The sequence below is a fragment of the Lissotriton helveticus genome, chromosome 2_1, assembly GCF_964261635.1.
Source record: "Lissotriton helveticus chromosome 2_1, aLisHel1.1, whole genome shotgun sequence".
Taxonomy (NCBI): domain Eukaryota; kingdom Metazoa; phylum Chordata; class Amphibia; order Caudata; family Salamandridae; genus Lissotriton; species Lissotriton helveticus.
This window is the reverse complement of record NC_136059.1, coordinates 1067667629-1067694155: the sequence shown is the minus strand read 5'-3', so window position 1 is coordinate 1067694155 and position 26527 is coordinate 1067667629. Positions and strand designations below refer to the sequence as shown.

Genomic DNA, 26527 nt, shown 5'->3' with positions numbered 1-26527 from the left:
CTGCAACTCTATTGCCCTTTGAGAACACTCCGATCTTCAGACTCCCAATTACTGGTCTGTCCTCGCTATAGGTTGGTGACCAAGGGAGGGAGAGCCTTTTCAGTGCTAGTTCCCCAGCTATGGAACAGGCTGCCGGAGGGGCTGCGCCGGGAAGGGAATCTATTACGATTCAGGAAGAGCCTAAAAACATTTCTGTTCAGCAAAAGCATGAGCTCTGTATAATCCAGCTATGACCTCAGCTTCCACCTTGCTAAGTTATTGTCTGTTACCATCTTTCCGGGCGCTTAGAGACCTGCAGGTGATTAGGCGCGATACAAAACCTCACTAACAATAACAATAACAATAACAACTGATTCTCGTCTTATTCATAAGCCGCTTAAGACTTTTCCGTAGGATTATGTTTGTATTAGTGCCCGTTTATCTTTTGAACCTCGTGTTGAGGTGTCTGTATCTTCAGCTATTTTCATTTCTGTAATAAATCTTTAAACTTGATTCTTGGTCAGTCGTCCTTTGGGAAAAAGGTAATTGGGAATAGTTACAAGCATCGAGTATTGGTAAATTGATTGCCTAAATCACTCTATGACAGGTAAAAAGGTTCAGTCGACCAGTGACGGGATTCTGGAGAATGGTAATCAGACTCTAGAGAACAAATCCCGCCTTTTCAGTTGGTAGCAGTGTAGGATGGTTTATCTTCTGGAGTGAGGGTAATCTAGAAGTAGGTTGAGATTTCCCCGAGGCCCATAGAAACCAAGGATGAGTGTCCAGAGAATCGCGGACGGAGGATGGCGTTCCACGGAAACTGATGAAGAGTGACAGTGCGGCAGAAAGCAGAAGGTCGAAGGAGAGTGAGTATGAAAAGGGTCATGCGTTGCTAGATTGCGGTGTTATGTTGTATTGTGTGTTGTATTGTCTTGCGGAGTTGAATGCCTGTAGTGTGAAAGAGGACAGGTTGTGAGCGCGCGCAACCGGAGAAAATCTTAAGCTCAAGGGGAGTTTAAGTGGTCCGGGTGTATCGAACACCCAAAGTCATTGTTGACCATTGTAAAGGGGATCATGAGGTACCATTGATCGACCGAGATAGGGGAAACGAATGTGTGAGTGTGTGGGTAACGGACGCTGGTCGGAAGTTGCCATGAGTTTGTAACCTATCAGTTGAGGCGATTGTCTAGCCGTTAGCGGACAGACATTTGCTGGTTGAGGTGACAATTACAGTTAGACTGCGGACGTACAGTCAAGGAAGTGGTTGCTTGGTTGGAAGTAATCAATTCCAGTGTATGATTGGGACGCATGCGAGACCGCGAGACAAACGGAGAGAGGAGGGGAACTGCTGCGAAACGGAGGCGAGTGACGTCAGAAAGAGCCGCGCTGGGATTGGTCGGTTGGCGTGGAGCCGCGCTGAGATAGGGCGGTTAGTGTGAAGCCGCGCTGAGATTGGTGGATTGTCATCAGGAAGTAAACAAGCGCCGTGGAACAAGGAAACGTTGTGGGTTTTCATCATGAAATGTTTTAAAGTGTTGCGAAAATGTTTCAAAGGAGAAAACAAGATAGAACCTCGGGGTGGGGAGGAGGCTCCACCCGAGGATACTCCAGCTTATTACATGGCAACGAAAGTTGGGTTGCATACCATATTGTGGCTTGATAACTGGTGTAAGATGACAGACGGAAATGAGGAATTGACATTCCCTAAATACGGAACGTTTAGACTAGAAGTGTTGTATCAGCTGAAAGCGATTATGGCTGTGTTGCGACCCTTGCCCAGACCAACACAGTTTGAAGCGCTAAATGCATGGATCAGGGCAGCCCATGACAGGAGCAGAGATAGGCGACAAGAAAGAGTGAAACGATCAGTTAGGGCGGTCCAAGATGCGAGATGGGATGCCATGGAGAAGAGGTAGAGAGTGCAGACCATTGAAGGGGATAGGTTGTACCCGTTACTGGACGCACAGAGGAGAAGTATGGACGATGAGGATAGTGACACAGACGATGGCCTGATAGAAAGGATGTTGTCAGAGAGACCACCCCCGTACAATCCTGAGTTGGGGGGCACGCCAATGTCTGCCAAGAATGGGGAAGCTTCAGATGGGGATGGTGGGGTCAACATGGTGAGTGATTTGAGCGCCGTAGAAGACAGGTTTTGCCCAGTGAAGGGAGAAAAGGCACCTCCACCTTCACCAGTGACGAGAGTAGTGGGAAGATTTACAGTACAAAAGGTGCGGGTGGAAGAGGGTGTCCACTCACAGAAATTGCCAGATGCTCTTACGGTGCCTGTTACCATAGGTCCCATAGTATCAGTGTACAACCCAGAACAGAAACAAGACGAGAGTCCGCTGCAAATGGGGAGTGAGAGATGTGCCAGTGAGGGAAGGAATAATGGGATAGAAGGGTGGCGGCAGTTGCCAAAACCTGTAGAGAGAAGCACTCCTTTGGTGGCATCGGCAGACTCCTCGGAAGAGCAGATGGGTTGGAGGGGACCAATGGATTTGAGGGGACCGAGGCCGAGTTCGATGAGAGAATTAAGGCCGGATTTGAGAACTTGGGAAACAATTGTGGATACTCAGAGTGATAGATCCAGGAATGTCTTTGGGTCTGAGAACCAGGAAGATAGGATGGTGTCTCACTGCGTGCCGAGTGAAAGCAGACAGGAATGGGAACGAGAAGGGGTGGGGAATAGGGGGGCGTCCCACCACACCTCTGGCGACAGTAGACGGGAGTGGGTTCGAGAAGGCTGGGAGAACAGAAGGGTTCCCCCTAACACACCTGAGGAAAACAGGCGAGAGAGTCAGGACTGTGGCGGGAGGGACTCTAATGGAACTACTAGCCAAGGTACATTGAGTGCTGCGATAAAAGCAAGAAGGATAGATGTGCTGAGACTAAAAACAGAAGTGGAGGAGATAGTGGAAGGTACATTGCCACTAGAAAGGATCGAACTACACGAACCAGATGAGCTATTGTTTGTAGCGAAGGATGTTACACGGAGGGCTAGGGCAGCTCACGAGAAACTCTCTGAATTAGCGAACAAATATAGTGTAGATTTGACGAAAACAAAAGCATTGCAGAGTGGCCACCGGTTACAATACTCAGATCAAGATCTAGAAGAAAAGAGGGTGATCGGATTAAAAACTCACATTAGGGAGCTGATTGTGGGAATCCGAACGTGGTCCCCTTTGGAAAAATGGGAAGAAAGGTGGTCAAAAGGAAAGAGCGTTAGACGGAGTGTGATTGAGACATCCCCGGGAGGAGGGTTGATGCATACAGAAGCGTACCCCTTGCGGGAGGTGGCTCATGGAGAATATGTGCATGTACCCTGGAGTAGGGGAGATCTGGCTGCCTTTACGAACACATTTCCAAAGTTGCAAGAGAGTCCAGTGGAATGGTACAAACAGGTAGAGAGGTTCGTTAAAATCTCAAAGGTGCTGTGGATTGATTTGAACACACTATTTGACATCGTGATTCCAAGTGATTTGTGGATAGCGTGTAAAGTCAGTGTTGAATGGCCCACCGCGGAGCCAGAGAGAGATGCTGCCACAAATGGACCATCACCCAGGGTGATGGCAAAGTATGAGCAAGCGATCACGTGGTTAAAGACTAAGGTACCACCACAGGACATTGATTGGGTGAAAATAGATCGGACTAGACAGGAACCAAAGGAGACTGTGCATGAATATTACGAGAGATTATTGCAGATCTTTAAGCAGTACAGTGGGTTAGATGTGATGGATCCAAAGGACACGGGACAGTTCGTATCCAAATTTGTTCTGGGACTGAGACCCGACATTTGCCTTATGATACAGCAACATTTAATCTGTTGGCAAAACAAGCCTCTGGACGAGATCTTGAGGTATGCAAGGTATTGCAGTGACGAGATAGATTCAAAGACAAAGAAGCTTAAGGACAAACTGATGTTAGTACAGATGCAAGCGGGAGGACAGGGTCAGTCAGGCAATGGCACCTTGGGAAGGAAATCAGGGGGACAGAAGAGGGACAACGAGGAAGGTCCAAGACCTAGGATAGATATAGCAACCCTGAAAAAGACGACCAAGTGCCATCAATGTCACGAGGTCGGGCATTGGAGACGCGAGTGCCCCCATAATCCTGACAATCAGGTACAGGAGGAGGAGGAAGTTCAAGCACCTCCAGTACGGAAGGTGACAGTGACCAGGTCCCAGACGACGAAAGGGGGGACTTCAGCCCCTAGGGCTCCGGTTCGCCAGCCACCGAAGATTTCCGCAGGGTACAAGGTATACCAGCAGATGCCTTTCATAGTCGAAGGAGACGAGTGTTATCACTATGACCCAGTAACAGGACGATGCCTGGATGGGGAAGAGGGTTGTACTCTTGGAGCAGTGCTGGAGGTAGATCAGAGAGGACCTTTTGTAGAGGCAGATGTAGATGAACATCCCACCACCTTTTTGGTTGACACTGGTGCTTCTCGCTCTACTGTGCGGTCTGCGGTGGTTCCCAACTTACCCCTTTCAGGGCAGACAATACAGGTTGTAGGAGTAGCAAATAGAAGAATGACAAACCCCCTGACTGAGCCAGTCCCGGTGAAGATTGAAAGTTTCAGTGACAGACACCAGTTTGTAGTGTGTGATTCCAGTCCTGTATGTCTGCTAGGAAGAGATCTTTTGTGTAAACTGAATTGCACCATCTATTGTACCCCCAAGGGAGTAGAATTACAAACAAATGACGATGATGCTGATTTTAAGGTTGCTAATACGCATGTGTGCATTGAATTGTACCCTGCTATAACAGTGGAGGAACTTCCTTGGGATTTGAGGGACTCGGTCTCACCAGAAGTCTGGGACTTTACAGGAGAGGAGATTGGACTGATCAAAGGGGTAGAGCCAGTTAGAATTCAGGTGAGACCGAATGCTGAATTTCCCCGAACTCCCCAGTACAAGCTGACCCCAGAAACACTTGAAGGTATAAAACCCGTGATTGAGTCTATGATTAGACAGGGAATTTTGAAGGAAGTTATGGGAAGTCCCTGTAACTCTGCGATCATGGGTTTGCAGAAGCCAAGTGGGAAATACAGGATTGTGCAGGATTTACGGAAAATTAACAACATAGTTGTTCCATGCTGTCCAGTGGTACCGAATCCATCAGTGATACTGTTTCAGATACCGTTCCAAGCTGAATGGTTTTCTGTGATTGATTTGTGTCAGGCCTTCTTTTCCATCCCATTGCATGAGGAAAGCCAATTTCTTTTTGCGTTCAAAATAGAGAGTCGAGTTCTAACATGGTGTCGAATTCCTCAAGGGTATACAGAGAGCCCATCGATCTTTAATCAGTTGCTGAAAAGGAATCTCGAGAGTCTGGTACTGCCGCAGAACTCAGTTCTCGTACAGTACATAGACGACCTCCTTGTTGCGTCAGACACAGAGGATGCTTGTAGGATTGACACCATTGCCTTACTGAACCATTTGGCAGAAAACGGACACAAGGTGTCCCCCAACAAGTTACAGTACTGCTTGTCTGAAGTGCAGTGTCTGGGTCACGGGATAGAGAAGGGAAAGAGAAAAGTGTCACCTGACAGGATTGAGACAATCATGAGAATGACTGTGCCCTCGACTCAAAGAGAGGTTAGGATGTTCCTGGGCATGGTGGGCTATTGCCGACAGTGGATTGCTAACTTTTCCCTGAAGGCGAAGCCATTGCAGAAACTGACGCACAAGGACGTAAGTGATCCGGTACCACGGGACCCAGATTGTATGATGGCCTTTCTCGAGCTGCGAGAGGACCTGTGTCGCGCTCCGGCTCTGGGAATGCCCGATTACACCAAATCATTTGCATTGTTCTGTTGTGAGAGAGAGGGGTGTGCATTGGCAGTCTTAGTGCAAGATCATGGAGGAGTCCGTAGACCAGTTGCATACTTCTCGGCTACCTTAGATCCAGTAGCCGCAGCGTTGCCCTGATGTCTCAAATCCGTTGCTGCAACAGGTGTCAGCATTGAAAGATGTGAAAGCATTGTGATGGGATATCCACTGACAGTGCATGTACCTCATTCTGTGGAATTGTTGATGACCAGGACCAAGACAGCACTTGACCAACAACAGGCTCACACGCTACAAGCAGGTTATACTTGCTGCGGAGAATGTGACCCTCAGGAGGTGCTCGGTCTTGAATCCTGCTACCTTGTTGCCATTACCAAATGATATAGATGATGATTGGGAAGACCATGACTGCCTTGATGTGACTGAACTATGCACCAAACCTAGACCGGATATTGTCGATGTGCCATTGACAGACCCTGATGAAATTTACTTTGTGGATGGCTCATGTGTAGGAGACAATACTGGTCAGTTGAGAGCAGCATTTGCTGTCTGTACTATTTCTGGAATAATTGAAGCAGCCTGCCTGAAAGGAGTACACTCCGCGCAGGTGGCTGAGATAATTGCGTTGACGTGTGCCTGTTTGGCAGCCAACGGGATTCGGATCACCATATTCACCGACAGCCAGTATGGATTTGGGGTGGTTCATGACTTCGGTCAGTTGTGGTCTCAGAGGGGCTATATGACATCATCGGGCTCCCCAATCAGGAATGGCGAATTTATCAGGTTGTTGCTGGAGGCCTTGCAGGGACCTGCAGCGATAGCCATGGTAAAGTGCACAGCCCATACCAAAGGAACAGATTTTGTGACAATGGGGAATCGCTATGCTGATGAAGTGGCACGATACTGTGCAGAGCAAGGATACTCATTTACTGAACAAACAATTGAGGGACCAAGGGAAAGAACCGAGCTAAGCATGATGCTTGAGGTGGCAGACACGTGGGAAGAATTGAGAGACATGCAGGGACAAGCGTCCGATTATGAAAGAAGGGTGTGGGAATCGGCTGGCTGTGTCAAAGGAGACTTGGACATGTGGGTTTCGGCCGATGGAAGAGCTGTGTTGTCGAATGAGTTGGTGAGTGCAATGGCACGACATATACATGGCCCGGTGCATCTGGGAAGGGATGCAATGATGCGTGTGTTTAGGCAAACGTGGTACAATCCTAAATTTAGACAGGCTGCAGAAGCAGTTTGTCAGAGATGTGTAACCTGTCAACAACTGAATGTTGGGAAAAGAACACCAGTTACATTGAGTCACATTGGAAGATCCGGTGGACCTTTCTATAGGATGCAAATAGACTTCATTGAAATGCCAAGGTGCAACAGCCTCAGGTATGTCTTGGTGATTGTGTGTGTGTTCTCTAGATGGGTTGAGGCATATCCCACTCGTAGGTGCGATACACTCACAGTAGCAAAACTATTGTTGAGGGAGCTAGTGCCACGATTCGGGGTTCCGACCTCTTTGGAATCGGAAAGAGGAAAGCACTTTAATAGCGAAGTTGTGAAGATGCTCTGCTCTGCCCTGAACATTGATCAGAGACTGCATTGTAGCTACCGTCCAGAGGCTTCAGGCATAGTGGAGCAGATAAATGGGACTCTAAAAGCTCGAATGGCAAAAGTGTGCTCATCCACATCCCTGAAGTGGCCCGATGCATTGCCGCTGGTATTAATGAGCATGCGTAGCACCCCAGACAGGAGAACAGGGCTCTCACCTCATGAAGTGCTGATGGGGAGGGCTATGAGACTGCCATCTATCCCTACAACTGCCTTGCTGAATATCACAGATGATGTGATTCTTGATTACTGCAGAGGACTTTCTGATGTCATGCGTTCTGTGTCCCTTCAGGTGCAGGCTGCTGAAATCCCGGCTTCTAGCGACCTTTGTCACGACCTGTGCCCTGGTGACTGGGTCCTGGTGCGGAAGCACGTGAGGAAAAGCTGCCTGGATGTGCGCTGGAGAGGACCTTTTCAAGTGATACTAGTCACAACTTCTGCTGTGAAGTGTGGTGGATTGCCAAATTGGATCCATGCTTCTCACACCCGTCGAGTCCCAGCACCCTCAGAAGGAACAGCTCCTCTCGTAGATGAAAATAATAACGAAGAAGAAGATCCAGCAGAGGGGACGAGTCAAGCTGTAGGGGTGCCAGTGGAAGTCGGTGACTCCCCAGATCAGGCAGGAAACGACCACGACTGCAGCGACACTGAATCTGCCTCAGAAGGAGGAAGTGGTGAAGAAGGTGATCTGAGCGCAGAAGAACTTGACAGTGGAGACGAACAGGGTGTGCAAACGAGAAGCAGAAGAGCAAGAGGTGCAGAGGCTCATTGGCCCGAGAGGCAGAGGCGAATGAATGTGAGATTGGCCTCCGAAAGAGATCTTGCTCCTCTATCCAAAGAATCAGATCCGGAGGAGGGCGAACAAGGAGCAGAGCAAAGGGGTCCGAGAAGGTCAAGAAGGGTGAGAGTACCTTGTCGAAGATACGCCACTCCAGAGTGGACCTACCCTTTTTCAAATGCCAGGTGTACTGAGGTCCGGGAGGGTGAGGTCAGTGGCGGTGACCAGTACGATCCCAAATGTTAAGCTGGAAGTGATACTGTTGGTACCTGGACTTGAAATCGAAGGTATACTGACACTCACTATTCCTAATCCCCCTCTCCTGAGCAAGATACGTGATTTACTTCTGGATAGACTGGTTTTTCCTACATTTGGTCCGGATATACCATCTTATGACGCAGTAGTGCTCCGTATGGAACTTTTGGACTATGTGTTGCAGGCAATCGGAGCAAGTATAATCATAGACTATTGAGAACTTTGAACTTTGAACGTTGAAATTGCTTTGAAAAGACTTTGAAAAGACTTTGTAAAAAGCTGTTGAACTTAACCTAGAGCCGAGTGGAAGAAGAACAAATTTAGGGACTTTCCACAGAGGACGGAGAAGGGTTAAGGTTGTCTTTTGCTGAAATAAAAGAAGAACTGAAACGGGGATTTCCGCTTTCCAAAGTGGTTCGAGAGACTCAAATAACAAAGAAAGAGACTTTGGGTGCTTTCCGAAAACGAACTACTTTGTGCTGAGACCATAGCGCCTGGAAACCCGAATCGTAGAGCTAAGTGCATAGTAGGCACTCTTTTAGGAGGAGTGATTCTCCTTATAGCTATAGTAGTTTTAGTTTCTTATTTTGCACCACACGAACAGGTAGAGAAGGCTGTGGGGACACCGACACCTACCACCCCTAGCCAGAAGAGAGAGAAGAGAGAAAGCAATACTGGCTGCAGAAAGTCGTAGGCTACATACAGATCCGTCTAAAGGAAATTTTGGACAGAATGCGTATGCAAAGTTGTTGTTTGAATACATTGAGGCGATGGATGCGAAAGACTGTTACGTGTGTATGCAATTGCCAGCTTCAGTAGATGAGGGTATTAGATACCACCACCTTCCATTGACATATGGAATATCCTGTAGTTTATTGATTAGTATACTATATGGGCGAAATCATTTTGAGTATTTCTTTTTCAAATTATGATGCTGTTTTACCAGAAGTCCCGAATTACAAGCATTTGAACAAGTGGGACTATTATAAGTCAGAAGATAGACTTGGGTATTTTTTCATTCCCACTCAAGAGCTAGACACCCCGTATGCACACTGACATAATTTGACCTGTTCAATATCAGAGACGGAGAAAAAGTTTATTGAGCAAGTGGAGGATAGGTACACGAAGCAAAAACAGTTGCGAGATTCAGGGCAAGGCAAGGTAGATTGGACCGAAGAAGAGAAGAAGCACAAATCAAGAGGGAGTTATGGTCCAATAGCTTTAGATGAAGTACAGAAGGGGAAGTTGTGCCTTCACCGACCACAGACGTATTATGAGAATGTGTATGTGGGTCATAACACATGTGAACACACCTTCACATTAGAGTACTACACAAAAGACTTCTTGAAGAGTGTGGTCCAGGTGATTCCTACGGTGTATTTTGTTTGCGGAAAGAATGAGTATGTGAGATTGCCAGAGAAGTGGTATGGAACATGCTATCTAGCAATTATCTTTCCCAAGATTTATCATACAGAGGATTTTGCACTCTTAGAGGGAGGGCCTCAAAGGAGGGTAAAGCGAGGGGAAAGTGATGGAGCAATTGTGGGAGATGTGTTTGGAGCAGCGATACCTATGTTGGGAGTCATTTTGAATGACATAAAGATACGGCGGTTGGCGACTGTAGTGGATGAATTATCAATGAATACTGCCAAGTCATTGGTGTTGGTTGAGGGTGAGATGTTGTCGATCAGGACAATGGTTTTACAGAACCGTCTTGCTCTTGACGTCATTCTAGCAAAAGAGGGCGGAGTCTGTAAACGTTTGAAGGTCCAGGAATGTTGTACTTACATTCCAGATAACTCTAAAGACCTGGAAAAATATATAAGCAATATTACCGCAATCCATTATGAAATCGAGGATTTGACACAAGAGAATGCGTGGGAAACGGTTGGCAAGGGATTTGGGAACGTTGGAAGTTGGTTTGCCAATTTAGGAAAGAGTTTCCTTGGATTTGTGTTGAAACCCCTTATCATAGCAGTGGCTTGTGTGATTGGATTGTGGGGTTTAGTGAGATTGTATAAGTGGTACAAGTCCAATAGATTGGAGAGATCAATGAGAGCGCAAGAGATGAGAATGGAGAGGCTGCAAGACAGTCAATACCGCAGCTTGAGAGCGTTGGAAATGCTCAAGCGAGGGAAAATGGCCACAAGTACAGTTTAGCCTGGTTCTTACCCTGAGGATGATGTGAGGGTGGTGATGACACGGGTCATCAAAGGGGGGAACTGAGAGAGCACCATTTACAGTGAAATTTGTAGGGGTGCATCATATGTACAAGTAGTCAGCACCCGTATATGTAGAGGATTTTTAATCATGATTAAGATGCAATGTAAGACAAAGTACTAGAGTAATTGGTATCAGAAGATGTGCAGATCCAATGTTACCAAGTGCAAATCTATACTTGTTGTTTTAGTTAGAGATGCTTTGAAATGAAATCATTCACTAATGATAAGAAGTGTTAAATTGATTTACTAATGTGCCTTCAGGTTGACTAATTGAAACGTATAATCATGCTTTAGGTATTCGATAATTAGTTTGAGTTAAGAAAATGCATTTGCTTGAAGTACGAGGCCTAGAGAACTAAAGTGAAATATTCATGTAAACGTAAGGCCTATAACCAAGCAGAGGCCTAGTTCATGGAAATTGTGCAGGCCTGATCGAAAATGCCTTGCTTAGCATTTAACTGTGGAAATGTTTGGTAAAAGAAGATGCTTTTAGACAATATTGCAACATTAGTAGAATGTGAGCCGAATGAAATGTATTTCTTTGCAGGTGCGTCACCAAGTAGACTGTAGAGTAGAAGGGCCCATTGTGTATGAATGCTAGAAATACTAGACCCAGACATGGAGGAGTAGATTAGGAATTTGAAGAAACAACTTGAAAGGAGGAAGAGTCTGAGACCCAAGGACGACTACACGGACAAGGATGGACATGAGCCAGAGTGAAAATTTCCAGTAGTAACACCTTAGAGAGGGGCGTACCTGAAGGCGTGTCGCTCACATTGTGGGGTTTCGTATTAGGGACGGTACCCAGAGGGTGGAAGCAGAGCAGATGGGCTGAGGAGTTAGAGAGAGTGGTCGTGATGGGCAAGGAGCGTAGCGTGGATGAAGAACTCTAGTCTAAGAGAGAAGTGGGCGAACTTCTTTGGGAAGTCACCACGGCTGACACCTTTTGGTTAGGATGGGCTGTTGTTGAGTAGGGATGTCACTTAATATAGTGTAGGGACAGATTAATTTGATTTTTCCTCCTAATACATACTAGAATTCAAGTTACAGCAATCTTTATTAGTCTGATGGTTCAGGAACTGATTCTCGTCTTATTCATAAGCCGCTTAAGAGTTTTCCGTAGGATTATGTTTGTATTAGTGCCATTAGACTCTACGTCAATGTACTTTACTCTGTAACACTCCACTCTATACCCCTGCACTCTATGCCAGTCCAAATATTGTATTTTTGGTGTGTGAATGTAGCAGAAGCAACATTTAATTTTCAAACAATCTAAAGTTTGTTGACACGCAGGTCAGTATCAGGTGGAAAAGAACAGCCGACACGTGTTTCGTCGAAAAGATGCCCTCTGTCTTGGCTATTCTGCTTGTTTTTCTGCCGTCTGTTTTGCCTCTTATGAGCCCCAGGGATCACTACCTCCCTGGGACTTTATTTAAACCAAAGGGAGGGGGGCCACCCAAGGCAGACTGATTCCAGCACTGGGGCGCGGCCATGTATCTCTGAGTGCCACCAGGGGATCCACTGAGGGAGCCTCAAGGCATTGCTGCTGCACACATGGAGCTGCTGGAAATGTAGCTCCCTGTGTGCAAGAGTAATCGTTTAATCTCTTTCCCTTCCTGCATGTAAATTCGGCTGGCGCCTCTGCTGGTCTTTTATTGCTTTTAAAACTTACTTTGGTGTTTTAATCTCCTCCCGCATTCCTGTTCTTAATACTGTAGCACTTTACTTGGGGCAATAGGCGTTTTTTCTTACGTGCTTGTGTGCTCTGACCCCGGTCCACTGCAGCTGTTGCTGTTTGTGTGGGGGGCGGACCCACACAGCACGGTACACCCCCGGTCATGTCACACGCTAGGCGGCAGGTGGAAGAGGAATATTTTTTTGTTGACAATGCAGCACACGTGCGCAGGTGGCACGCCACTGGCACGCCTAAGGCAAGCCCATATTTGCCCGTCCGCGCCTGGCCCGGGATTAGGGCCAGCACCTCTGGTTCTTCCCCCATTTCATCGCAGCAATATTCAAAAGGAAGAGCTGCTTAATCTTAACCATAATGGAGCAGACCTTATTTGTGTATGCCTAGCCACATCTGTAAACAGATTAGTTTGCCCATGTGGTTTTACTCTTCCACAAGAGCAGAAGGTTAGGGCACTTCACCCTCCATGAGAACTCTTGAATAAAGAGCCCCAGTCTGATGATAGAAAACAGGAGGTATAATGTGGACTTATTAATGTGAGATCTTTGATTAAACACAAGTATGAAATAGCTGAGATGATAATCACCGATACAATTGATATACTTTTTATTACAGAAACATGGGCTGATGCGGCCTCTGACCCAGATTTTGTCACTGCAACGCCCATGGGCTTTCAGTCGTTTAGAATAGATAGACCATTAAAAAGAGGAGGTGGAGTAGCAATTATTTTGAGAGAGCAGTTTACAGCCAAGTTCGCTCCAGCCTCTACTCCTTTCTTTGAAGCACTTCATTTTTCAATCGAAATAGCTTCCAAGATAACGTTTAAAGGTATGCTGCTTTATCGTCCTCTTAAAGCCAGGAGCATATTTGTGCAGAATCTAGATGGACTTCTCAAACCTGCACTGGCTAGTAATGATTTTACTATCCTTGGGGATTTAAATATGAATTTAGAAGACTTGGAAGACAGAGAGACGGCTCTTTTATTAGATGCACTAGGGGTGTTGGGCCTTTCTCAGTTTGTCCCAGCCCCCACTCATGAAGCAGGTCATGCACTTGACGGAATCTTCAGCTCCATAGTAGGACTGTCACTGAAAGAAGTCTTCCCTCTCACCTGGACAGACCATTTTTTAATTAAATTTAACCTTGTAGCTTTGACAGCTCAGTCAGTGAAGGAGACAAAAAACTTGTCATCGACTTATACTGCATGGAGCAAAATAGATTCTGCTTCATTTCAAACTTTTTTAGAGGAAACACGTCCTCAACTTAATTTGTATGCAGACTCAAATGTAGTGAAATACACTGAATGGCTTAACAAAGCTATAAAAACCTCAGTGCCCAGTAGAAAAATTCCAGGGAACCGGGGTGCGCCATCGGGCCCCTAGTTCTCAGATGCTTTACTTAAGGATAAACGATTGTGCCGTAGAACGGTAAGGCATTGGAGAGTTAACTACGACACAACAGAAAAAGATGAATTTCAGAGAAACTTTTTATGTTAATTTATACCCCAAATACTTTTTTTATTTGAGCAAGGAATACAGAATAACGAAGAAAAGAGAACAAAAACCAAAACAATTACTAACACAAAGAAACTAGAAAAGCACAAATATGACAAATTATGAAAAAGATCAGCAGCAATGCATTTTTACGTAAATCCAGTCAACTCTAGGGGTCCAAATATTTGCGCCCATGGCCCTCTTTCTTCTTCCCTTAGTTTTTGTCACGGGGCGGGTCGCCATGATACCGACTTTGAATGGTGGTCGGCTGTTCCCCCCCTCTCACCTGTCTCTATTCCCGACTCACAGACTGCGGCTACGTGGCCAGAGGAGTGGACTTCTTCGGACTTCGAGTCACGTTGGGAGAACGGAGACGACGAGGCGCACGGACCCTTTAAGGATCCCGGCTGTGTGGATGAAACCCCGCCCCCCTGGTCAGTGACGACGCCAAAAGGCAGCCCGACCCGGAAGACGTCGAACAGCAGTTCCGGAGCGGTAGGTGGAGCGAGAGCGAGAGACTGGAGAGCGGAGACGAACGGAGCGGGAGAGGAGACCCTGACGAGCCCAGCAGAGGACTACAAGCCAGGAGGCCAACGACCCGGCGATCCGCCCAGCCACGTTCCCGCGGGGCGATCCGCCCAGCCACGTTCCCGCGGGAGGAGCGTGGCTTTCCAAGGTACGGGGCAGAGTGGCGGGCTGGGTGACACATAGCCAACCGAACGTGTGAATGTGCCGGTGTAAATAGTGTAAAAGTATCCGAAACCCCCCCCCTTCCCTCACGAGCACAAAGAGCACCTGACCGGACGTGTGGTGGTTTCACTAGAGCACCAGGTTTCCTTCACTCCCCGGCCCCATACAACGTGTAAATAAACCGGAACGAATACTAATTGTTCCTCCATTTCTGTTTCTTTCCATGGGACGTGCCTAACCCGAGAGGGATCTCCCGGTCATAACATCCACCCCCGAAAAGCAGCGGCCTCGCTGGATCTGGAGCCCGGCGTGGGAGAAACACCCTGGAACATCCCATTTTTCCCCGAGGCGTCAAGACGGAGCCGGACGAATTTGCCCGGTTGAGAGTGTCAAACAGAAGACGCAAAGCTTATCTAAAAATAAAACCTTCCTTAAAAAGTTTACTCCAGGTGTCTGACTCATTACCTACTGTTCCAACCATTCCCGAACCCCAACAACTGGTGTCAGAAGTGGGATCAACATCCCAGTCCGTCTGTAACGCAGAGATGGACACCCTTATACAACACCTGGTGAAGGGACAAGAGAAGCTGGAATGGGCCGTAGAGCATCAGATCACCACGGCTCAAGCCGACAGAGACCTGTTCACCAACACGATCGCTGCCCATTTCGAGAGCATCCAATCCAAAGCCGCGGATCCCTTGCTCAACGTCACGAGAGAAAACAGGGTACACGTTCCCAACCCCTCGGGGATCGCTCTTCAGAAGTATGTCCCGGGAGAGGATCCCGATGCGTTTCTCATGAACTTCGAACGCGCTGCCAGGGCGTTGGGGTGGCCCGAGGACAAATGGCCATTCTTTCTAGCCCCCTTGCTGACCGGAGAAGCGCAGTTTGCCTATCAGGTGGCAAACCCTGCAGGAACCGCACCTTACCACTTGATTAAAAACGTGATCTTAGACCATTTGGGACTAGACCCTGAGGCGTATCGTGTACGTTTCAGAAAAGAGAAAGGCGTTCCGGGAGAGAATCCGAAGACACTGTTCTTCAGGTTAAAGATGATGGCTGATAAGTGGCTAAAGCCAGAGGCTTGTACGAAAGAAGACATACTAGCCAAAGTTTATTTGGAACAATTCATGGAGGCGCTTCCTTACGGCTCGCAGAGATGGCTAAGGCAGCACTACGGACTGTGTGTGGAACAGGCCATCGAAATGGCGGCTACATACGCCAGAGCCCAACCAAGAGGTTCAGGGTGGGAACCCGAGAAAAGTACCAAACCCCAGCCACCGGCCAAACAGGAGAGGAGAATGAGGCCAATGGTCGAGCCCCCGAGACCCCGCCCTTTTCGAACGGACCAGCATACCTCACGGGGGACTCAATGTTTCGAGTGCGGCGAATGGGGGCACATAGCCCGCCTGTGTCCGAGGAAACACCCCACCGAGGAACCGATGGAAGTCGGATATCTTCCCAAGACTGTGCTATATTCCGCAGAACAGGGAACATCGTTTTATGTGAGTATGCTGATCAATGATACCCTGGTTAAGGCCCTCTTAGATTCGGGGTGCAGGCAGTCCGTGGTCAGGAAACGTCTAGTACTCCCCTGTCAATACATCCCCGATACCCTGGTCCACATCCGATGCGTTCACGGAGACATAAAACCGTACCCTGTAGCAGACATCTCTTTACAACCTCCAGACAAACCGGAGTGTATGGTCAGAGTAGGGGTGGTGGACTCCCTACCCGAAGACATGATATTGGTGGTAGACAACCCTAGGTTCCTTGCCCTGTTCCGAGAAAATGTGCTAGACCCACCCCAGGTGGCGGTAGAAACCCGAGCAACGTATCTGACTCCTGATCCCTGGGTACTTGATTGCAGTTTCAGACACGCACAGGCAGAAGACAGAACGCTCTACAACGCCTGGGAGGCCGCACATGTCGATCAAACCGCCTCTAACCCCACATACCCCCAGTTCGTGATACAGAAGGACCTCCTGTACAGACAGGAGAAACAGGGAAGCCCCCTACAACTGTTGGTGCCTCTATAGTTCCGGGAACAGGTGTTGTTTTTTGCGCATGCCCACCTAACAGCAGGACACACAGGAAAAGAGAAGACGACAGAGAGCATCACTCGGCATTTCTTTTGGCCAGGAATCTACCGAGACGTGCAAGACTATTGTAGGAAATGCGACGTTTGCCAGCGTAAAAACACACACAGACCCCCTGCTGCCCCACTACAACAGATGCCCATCATTGGGGTTCCCTTTGAAAGGGTAGGAATGGACATGATCGGACCATTACCCACGACCTCGAAGGGACACCGCTACGCTCTGGTCATTGTTGACTATGCAACAAGGTTCATTGAAGCGTTTCCCCTTCGGGCCCCCACCACAGCCAACGTGGCCGAAAAAATCGTGGAACTGTTCGCACGGGTAGGGTTCCCCAAAGAGGTCCTTACCGACCAAGGGACGCCCTTCACATCACGCCTGATGAAGGAAGTATGCAAGTCTCTAAACATCCACCAGCTAAGGACTTCGGTTTATCACCCCCAGACCGACGGTCTGGTGGAAAGATATAACCAGACGCTGAAGGCAACGTTAAAGAAGATGTTGTCTACGGAGGGCCAGGCATGGGACCGATTGCTTCCCCTGGCGTTATATGTGCTCAGGGCCCAGAAACAGAGCAGCCTGGGCTATTCTTCATTTGAGCTACTTTACGGGCGAGTCCCTAGGTCGTTGTTGGAGATAACCAAAGACAGCTGGGAGACCCAAGAAGCCCAGGAACAGACGTCTCTCCTGGAGTATACCGTTCAGCTCCGTTCAAGACTCGGAAAGCTCAGGGGATTAGCACACACGAACCTGGAACTACAACGTGACAAGCAGAAGGCCTATTACGACAGAGGGAAGAGACTACGACGCCTTCAGGTCGGGGACTGGGCTCTACTCCTTCTACCTTCGGTCACCCACAAGAACGAGTGGGTCGGGCCTTACGAGGTCCTGGAGACGATAGGAAACACCACCTACAAACTCAGGCTATCACCCACCAAGACCCAGAGCTATCACATAAACCTATTAAAGAAATGGATAGGCCCGAAACCACGCAACAACAACCTGGTCCTCCCTTCCATCCCCCAGTAAAGACACCACCCTGGAAGACTTGGTCGTGAATACGGACCTGTCCTGTACCATGAAAAAGGAACTAAGGGCCGTCCTACAGCCCCTGGCCCCAATATTTTCCAACGTTCCAGGAAAAACGACATTGGTGGAACATCGCATAGACACGGCCACAGGAAAAACCATAAAACAGCAATCGTACCGGATTCCCGCTTCCCGTCGAGAAGCCGTCCGGAAGGAAGTATCCGAAATGCTACGTCTGGGAGTCATCCGACCCTCCCAGAGTAGCTGGTCCTCCCCTATCGTGATGGTCCCAAAACCGGATGGCACGAAAAGATTCTGCATGGACTTCAGGGCCCTGAACTCCATATCCTCTTTCGACGCCTATCCGATACCCAGAGTGGACGAACTTGTGGAGAAACTAGGAGACGCCGTTTTCATCAGTACGTTAGACTTGACAAAGGGATATTGGCAGGTGCCCCTGCGAGAAGACAGAAAGAAAACGGCCTTTGTCACAGACGAAGGACTCTATGAGTTCACGGTTCTACCGTTTGGCTTACACGGGGCACCTGCCACGTTTCAACGTCTGATGAATCATGTCCTAAAACCCTTCCCGTCCCTTAGTGCGGCCTATCTGGACGATATCGTCATTCACAGCAAAACCTGGGAAGACCATTTGCAACATCTACATGCCGTTTTGACAGCACTACAACAAGCAGGGCTTCATGTCAATTCGAAGAAATCGAGAGTCGCCTTCAACAGTGTCAAGTACCTGGGCTACGTCCTTGGGAAGGGCACATCGCACCACAGAGCGAGAAGATCAAAGCCATTCAGAACACCCCCTTCCCATGTACAAAAAGGGAACTCCGGGCCTTCCTAGGACTGATAGGCTATTACCGGAGGTTCATTCCTCGGTTTGCTGAAGTAGCCACCCCCCTCACGAACCTCCTCAGACAGGACACAAGGCCCAGAGATCTACAGAGACCCTCCTCAGAAGCCAGGGACGCCTTCGAGGGGTTGAAAAACATCATCACCACTTCCCCCGTGTTAGAATCTCCTGACTTCTCCAAAACGTTCATTCTGGCCACTGATGCATCGGCCGTGGGGATAGGGGCGGTATTGTCACAGATGGGTAACGATGGCGTTGAACATCCCATATTGTTCACTAGCCGTAAACTGTTCCCCCGGGAGTGCAGGTATTCAACAGTGGAACGTGAATGCCTGGCTATTAAATGGGCTGTAGAGAAGCTGCAATATTATCTGGAGGGCAAGCCTTTTATTTTACAGACTGATCATGCTCCCCTGACTTGGATGTACCGGAACCGGACACTGAACACCAGAGTGCTGCGGTGGTTCCTGTCCCTCCAACCCTATTCCTTTACGCTCCAACACAGAAAGGGCACTGCCAACTGCAATGCGGACTACTTGTCCAGGACCTTTGTTCTCCCCGATCGGGAGAAGCCAGGGGGGGAGGTGTGTCACGGGGCGGGTCGCCATGATACCGACTTTGAATGGTGGTCGGCTGTTCCCCCCCTCTCACCTGTCTCTATTCCCGACTCACAGACTGCGGCTACGTGGCCAGAGGAGTGGACTTCTTCGGACTTCGAGTCACGTTGAGAGAACGGAGACGACGAGGCGCACGGACCCTTTAAGGATCCCAGCTGTGTGGATGAAACCCCGCCCCCCTGGTCGGTGACGACGCCAAAAGGCAGCCCGACCCGGAAGACGTCGAACAGCAGTTCCGGAGCGGGAGGTGGAGCGAGAGCGAGAGACTGGAGAGCGGAGACGAACGGAGCGGGAGAGGAGACCCTGACGAGCCCAGCAGAGGACTACAAGCCAGGAGGCCAACGACCCGGCGATCCGCCCAGCCACGTTCCCGCGGGAGGAGCGTGGCTTTCCAAGGTACGGGGCAGAGTGGCGGGCTGGGTCACACGTAGCCAACCGAACGTGTGAATGTGCCAGTGTAAATAGTGTAAAAGTATCCGAAACCCCCCCCCCCCCTTCCCTCACGAGCAGAAAGAGAACCTGACCGGACGTGTGGTGGTTTCACTAGAGCACCAGGTTTCCTTCACTCCCCGGCCCCATACAACGTGTAAATAAACCGGAACTAATACTAATTGTTCCTCCATTTCTGTTTCTTTCCATGGGACGTGCCTAACCCGAGAGGGATCTCCCGGTCACAACATCCACCCCCGAAAAGCAGCGGCCTGGCTGGATCCGGAGCCCGGCGTGGGAGAAACACCCTTGAACATCCCATTGTTCCCCGAGGCGTCAAGACGGAGCCAGACGAATTTGCCCGGTTGAGAGTGTCAAACAGAAGACGCAAAGCTTATCTAAAAATAAAACCTTCCTTAAAAAGTTTACTCCAGGTGTCTGACTCACTACCTACTGTTCCAACCATTCCCAAACCCCAACAGTTTTATAAATAGCCATTTCCAAATTATATATCGCTAATAAGCGGCCACGCCAGCTAAGAAAAGAGGGCGGATCTGGATAGATCCAATCGTTTGTAATACATGCACGTATCACAGCCATACAAATAAATACAAAATGTTCAATGGCCTCAGAGCTAAGTTGAATGGACACCTCTGCGCTAATACCAATCAATACTAGTTCAGCAGTTATAATGACTGAAGTTCCCAATATCAGATTTAAAAATTGTTCAATTGAGGCAAGGAAAACCGATAACTTAGGACATATAAAGAACATATGAATATCATCAGCAGCATACTGACCACATCTATTAGATTTACTCCCTACGGTAGTGCTCCATTTAGCTACCTTTTTCGGTGTGTAATACAGATCAAAAATAGCCATGTAGTGCTGAGCCCGCATCCTACCAAGTTTGCAAGCCTCATTGACTCAGTCATATTAACTGCTGCAACCCCCAGCTAATTTGCCCATGTAAGCTGCCGACTCTCCAGATCAGACAGGAATAGTAATCCCCAATAGAAGTCTTGTTCCCCGTACTGTCAACAACTGGAAATTTCCTCCATTGCTGTTCAGATCCAGAGGCCATAGCATTCATAAAACTACGAATCTGCAGGAACTTAAAAAAATCATGCGTTGCTAAGCCGTACATCTTTTGTAGCTCACTGAACGTAGCTATTTGACCCTCTTGTAGTAGATCACCCAAACACAGGATCCCCTTATACTCCCAACCACTTGCAATTTGATCTCGAAAGATATATGGCAATATCTCAGCTGCAGAAAATGCCGTATACCTATTTACTTTCGGGATCGCCAACAAGCGTTTAATTGATTTCCATACCACATACGCAGAGTTTAGAATTTTAAATCTTGTTTTTTTAAAATAGCTGGGTTCAGTTATTGAGACCAGACATCCTTTGATTGATTCACCCATACCGATTTCAAAAATAGATGGGATGTGGCAGGGCAGAATACGCGCTCTGTCACCCACTACTAGCGGACTGATATATTGCAGTACTGCGGCCATATAATAATAAAAAAAATACGGTATCCCCCACCCACCTTGATCTTTCGGCAGAACTAGTTTTTTATACGCTCTCCTTGACCTTTTATATCCCCAGAGAAATCTGGACAACATCCTTTTGAGTCTCCTAAAGCAAATCATAGGAAATGTGATAGGAATTGTACGAAACATATAGAGAAATTTTGGCAACACCAACATTTTTAAAACATTTGCTCTACCATACAGCGAAAGGTGCAAGTGATCCAGTCACTCTAGGGTTGTATTCACTTTTACTAAGATCTCATTCATGTTATTTTCTGGGATATTACAGACCGTAAGGAAATCCTAATACCTAAATAAGTCACTTTCGACACAGTGGGTATATTAGCAGGGGGCTTATCTCCAACATACAAAATTTGAGTTTTAGCAATGTTTAATTTATACCCGGAAAAAGAGCCAAATTGAGATGCTAATTCGTTAATGGCGGGGAATGCTGTACTGATATCGCTAGTAACGACAACAATATCGTCAGCGTATGCGAGAGCACAGTAATTTGTGTGGCTTACGAAAATAGGTTTAATATTGTCATTTACATTTAGTTTATTAAAAAAAAGATCAATATATAAAGCAAATAAAAGTGGGGAACAGGGACACCCCTGCCGTGTCCCGCGAGAAATTGAGAATGGAACAGATTTTAAACCGTCCACCCAAATACAGGCAGTTGGTGAACGATACAGGGCCTTCAAAGCACACAATATTCCGGACCCAAATCCCTTCAATTCTAAAATGTCCCACAAATATGACCAGGAAACCCTGTCGAATGCCTTTTCGGCATCCAACAGGGTTACTCCCATCACAGAATTAGTGGCTTGCACCTAATCAATAAGAGCAATTATTCGCTGGACATGATCGGCTGTATCTCGCTCTGGAATAAAGCCCCAAATACTTCTGATGTGGTAGCGAAGCACATAATAGAAGCTAAATCCGGCTCGCTAACTGATCCTTGTCCTCCTGCTGTCCTTAAAAACATAACGGAGGTGGTTAGCCCTATACTTACTCAGATTTTTCACACTATATTCGAGTACGGCACTTTCCCTTCCATGTGGAAAGATTGTTCCATTCTTCCCCTGTTGAAGAAACCAAACCTGGACACGACTAATCCAGCCAACTACAGATCCATTGCCCGTCTGCCTCTCCCGGCTAAGATAGTGTAGAAAGTTGTGAACAAGCAACTATCTAAGTTCGTTTTAAACAATAATCTTCTCGACCACTCACAGTATGGATTCTGGAGGGAACACAGTACTGAGACTGCATTGATTAATGCCCCTGAGGAAATCAGAGCCGTGATGGATGGAGGAGGGTCGGCAGCCCTGATCCTCCTCGATCTAACAGCCGCTTTTAATACGGTGGACTACAATTTGCTGCAACAACAGCTGGAAGCAACGGGCGTCCAGGGAACGGCTTTGACCTTACTGGCCTCCTTCCTGAAAGAAAGGAGTTTAACAGTCGCCATGGACAGTTTCCAATCGAGACCTTATGTGGAGTCCCCCAGGGGTCCTCCTTAAGTCCAACTCTTTTTTAATATATATGTTGCAGAACTTGCCCCACTGATTCGGAAGTTGGGTTCAATTTGACGTCCTATGCGGACGACCCCCAGACAGTTGCGGCAGCATATAATAAACAAACCGCCCCCTTTCTACAGTTCCAGAACTGTATGAGAGAAGTTGACAGATGGGACTGCATTGCCTGAAGCTTAACTCTGAAAAGACCGAGCTCATTATTTTCGGTGAGTTAAAACCTAGATGGGACAATCTTTGATGGCCAGCTGAGCTGGGTGAAGCACCTAAACCTGTGTTGAAGGCAAAAAAATCTAGGCTATGGATTGACAATAAGCTAGCACTACCCTATCAGATCTGATAAAGACTACTAGCCGCAGATTCCTTAATGTAGAATTATACCCAGGCGTGAGACTGGATCCGGAAAACTTTTTGCCACAGCATCCCTGCGCGCCAGGGGGATGGCACCACGTGACTCCGCCCTGACGTCGTCCGTGACGTCAGTGAGGATACATAAGTCCCACCCCGACGCGCCTACGTCTCTTTTCCGCGTGCAACACGGATCGGGATTATGTCCTGGCCTGTTTTCAGGCCTTCTTTTCTTTTTCACGCTTTGGCGTTGTGGAACAGTGTGCAAATGCCTTCGGGCTTCAAGACGTGTAACTCTTGTGCACGTCCAATGTCTGCGACTATCCCTCACCCGATTTGCATGTGGTGCCTGGGCGAGCAACAAGACTCGACGGATTGCGATGCCTGTCAGCACCTTAAGCCTAAGTCACGGCGGGAGCGCCGGAAGAAGATGCTTTCGGCCCGCTTGTCCAGCTCGATGTCGTCCCAGCGTCCTTCCCCTACCTCGGAGGCCAAGAACCGCTGGTTCCTTCTTAGACATCGTCCCTTGCCACGGCCCCAAGGGTGTTGCTCGCAGACTGGTAGGTCCTTCAGCTTGTCTCCGAGGCCCTGTCCTCCTTCAGTGGTTCACCTCGGGACGTGCGCCTGTCGCCTTCCTACCCGCTGTTTCCCAGCATTGGGGCAACTAGGGCCCAAATGACAGCCTACGCTGCGGCTCTGCAGGCTTCTTTGGCCCCTCCTCCACCTCCTGAGACATCCGCGGATCCCTTGCATTGCGAGGGCACTTCCGCAGAGTCGCCGGCAGCGCTGGCCCCGGCACCGAAGGTTTCGGCTTCAGGTCGTAGGATGGTGGTGACGTCGAGGTGTAGTCCTTCAGGGCTGCCCTCTTCGGCGCATGGTGTACCTGCCTCGCCGCAAATCCCTACGGGGCTCCCTGTGGTGTCGCAGGAGATTGCAGAAACTCTGGGCTTGCCCCCAAGTCCCCCTTGGTCCTCTGAGCAGGCGACTACCTCGCCAGAGGCTGAGTCTGTGCCATTTTGGCGCCGGGAGCCTTCCTCCCCAGCTCTGGTAGAGTCAAGGGTGGAGGCTGGGACCTGGGGTGCTTTCCCGAGTCCATTTCGGTCCTCGACTGGGTTGGCTACCCTGTCTGAGGCTGGGCCGGCGCCTTTTCAACGCCGCTCTTTCGCCGTACCGGCATCGACCCCGCCCCATTCTCCTGGGGAGCACGTGGTTGCAGAGGCCGACCCAGCGCGGCAAATGCCCACTCCAGCGCCGCTCGACATCAATCAGGTGCCTGTGGCGAACTACACGGAGCCATGCCGGCGTCGGGTTCTTGATTCGTCTCCTGAGGTTCCTTCCGCTCCAGAGGTCTGTCATCTGTTAGTGTTTTCTTCCCCGGAGACAGAGCGCTGCATTGTTGCCTTTCCACCGGCATCTTCCAGAGAGGGCTCCTCGCCGTCCCCACGGCCTAAATCCTCAAACCTTTCTTTCCTTCTTTCCGTGGCTGACTTTTCCACCGGCCTGCCCCCCCTTCCCCTGGGGCCCCTCAGGTTCCCCACTCATCTGTGGATCCCCCACTATTACGGGGCTGGCAGCTTACCCCTGGACTTGGGGATGGACGGCTCAGTCTGCAGCTATCGCCCATGGAGGAATTACTTTCTCCTCTGTGACGCCACACTGAGGCCAGTGTTGCCTTTGTTCGGGCTATTTCCACAGCCGCTGGCATTCTGCGGATGGGTGAACCTGTCACTCCATTTCCTACAGATAAACCTTTTGGAAGTTCTCCACCAGGGCTCTGGTGGACGGGAGCGATTCCTTCCTTTTGAAGCGTTGCTCCATAATTCTCTTCTGGGGGCACCCTGCCACGGGTGATCCGGTGCCTCAGCTGCTCCTACATCACCACCATCCGGCTCTGCACGACCCTGTCTGCCTTTCCTTACACCCTTCCATGGACGGCTTTTCCGTCCTTGCCTGTGGTATTGTTCCCTGTCTCGAGATGCCCAGTGGTTGGATTCATGAGGGCATAACATCTTCGCTTCTTCCAGTGCTGCCTTGCGGGAGCTCTGTGCACTGTGTGTTGGCTAGGGATACTTCCAGCCTGTGGGACTCTGTGGAGTCCCTGCTTTGTCATGTCTCCAATGAGGGTGCGCCCGTGCTGATCTGCAGAGCTATGTGTTGGATGGTAGGGAGTTGGCCGCGTTTATTCTTCGTGCGGCCTTGGATGTTGCCTTTGCTCTCGGCCGTGCTATGGCCACTTCTGTGGCTCTCCGTCGCCATGCTTGGCTACTTGATGCTGTTTTTCCTGAAAATATTAGGGGACGTCTGGTTGACCTGCCCTTTGATGGGGTCCTTCTGTTTAACACTCATGCGGACTCCGCCATTCAGCGTCTTCTTGCGGGGCTCTGTCCCCCTCCTCCTCCATAGGCTGGTTTGTTGATCCTCCGGGATTTGGTGAGAGGTGTTCTCCCACTTGCTCCTGGAATCTGGTGTTTGGAGTGACCGTTACACTCTCTGTGCGGTTTGCTGTGCCTTCGGGGCACCTTGGTTGGCACCTCTCTTTAGTTGGCTGCTGGTTCAGCCTCTTTTTGGTAAGAGTGTACTTTTTGGCTGATTACTAGGCCTTCTGGGGTTTCTGCCGCAGGGTTTATGGTTTTGTTCTCTGATGCAGGATTTTCTTAAGAGTGGTTCCCATAATTTCTTTGGGATGTGTCATACCCTAAGTGGGGTACTTGTAGCTATTGTATAGCTTTGTCTTACGCTGGGAGGGTGTGGATTCCCCCTTGTGGGTTCCTCACATTTCCTGGTGTTGCTGTATTCCTCTGGTGCAGCTTCTTGGTCTTGCCTCGGCGTGGCTTGTTCATCTACGCCGTTGTACTGCGGTGATTTTGTCCATTTGTCCGCCATTCGGCCTGGTCCCCTGTCTGGTGTTCCAGAAGGGAAAGTTTCCTCTGTTGAAGGCTTGGTCCGTCCTCCTGGCTTCGCCCCTTATCTTCCGGCTGGTCACACTTCTGTGTGGATCGGTTCGGTCCGGAGCGGTCTCCTTCTAAGGGTCGTTCGGGATTTTTTCTGGCCTTGCCTTTGTTTTGAGCCCGGCGTAGTCTGGGCGTTCAGTTTAGTGGTGCTTGTCAGCGGCCAGATGCGCCTGCCTGCTCTTCTGGTGTGCGGCCGGGGGCCTTGGCGTTGGCCCTGGTGCTCCTGCTTCTTGTTCTGCTGGAGCCTTGCGAGAATTAAGTCTTTTTCTTCTCGCGCCTGCCCTTATTGACTGGGGAGCCGTTCTGTCATGTTCATCTACTTCAGGCTGTGATAGGTTCGGCTGCCCTCTTCACTGTATGTGTTTTGCCGGTGGAGGCCTTGTCTTCGTTTCTACCTCTTCTCCTTGAAGTCTTGGGGTAGTAGTTCTTCCCCAGTTCTCCTCTGCGCTGCCTGTACCTCTGGGGCTTCTGGCTGAGGTCTCTGCTACCTTGACTGTGCTTGGTGTGCACTGGCCCCCCTTTCGCCTTGCCCATGCTTCCTCCTGCTTGGTGGGGGCTGGGCTGCGTCTCTTGTCTTATTAACGCATCCCCTGTGGGGTCG

At 49.1% G+C, this 26527-nt stretch overlaps 1 protein-coding gene across 2 annotated transcripts in view; it reads right to left on the bottom strand.

Moving 5' to 3' along the window:
• Nucleotides 1-26527, bottom strand: part of LOC144818446 (lysine-specific demethylase 4C-like) — a 1795190-nt gene that overhangs the window by 411108 nt on the left and 1357555 nt on the right. The gene's annotated exons all lie outside the window — the stretch shown is intronic.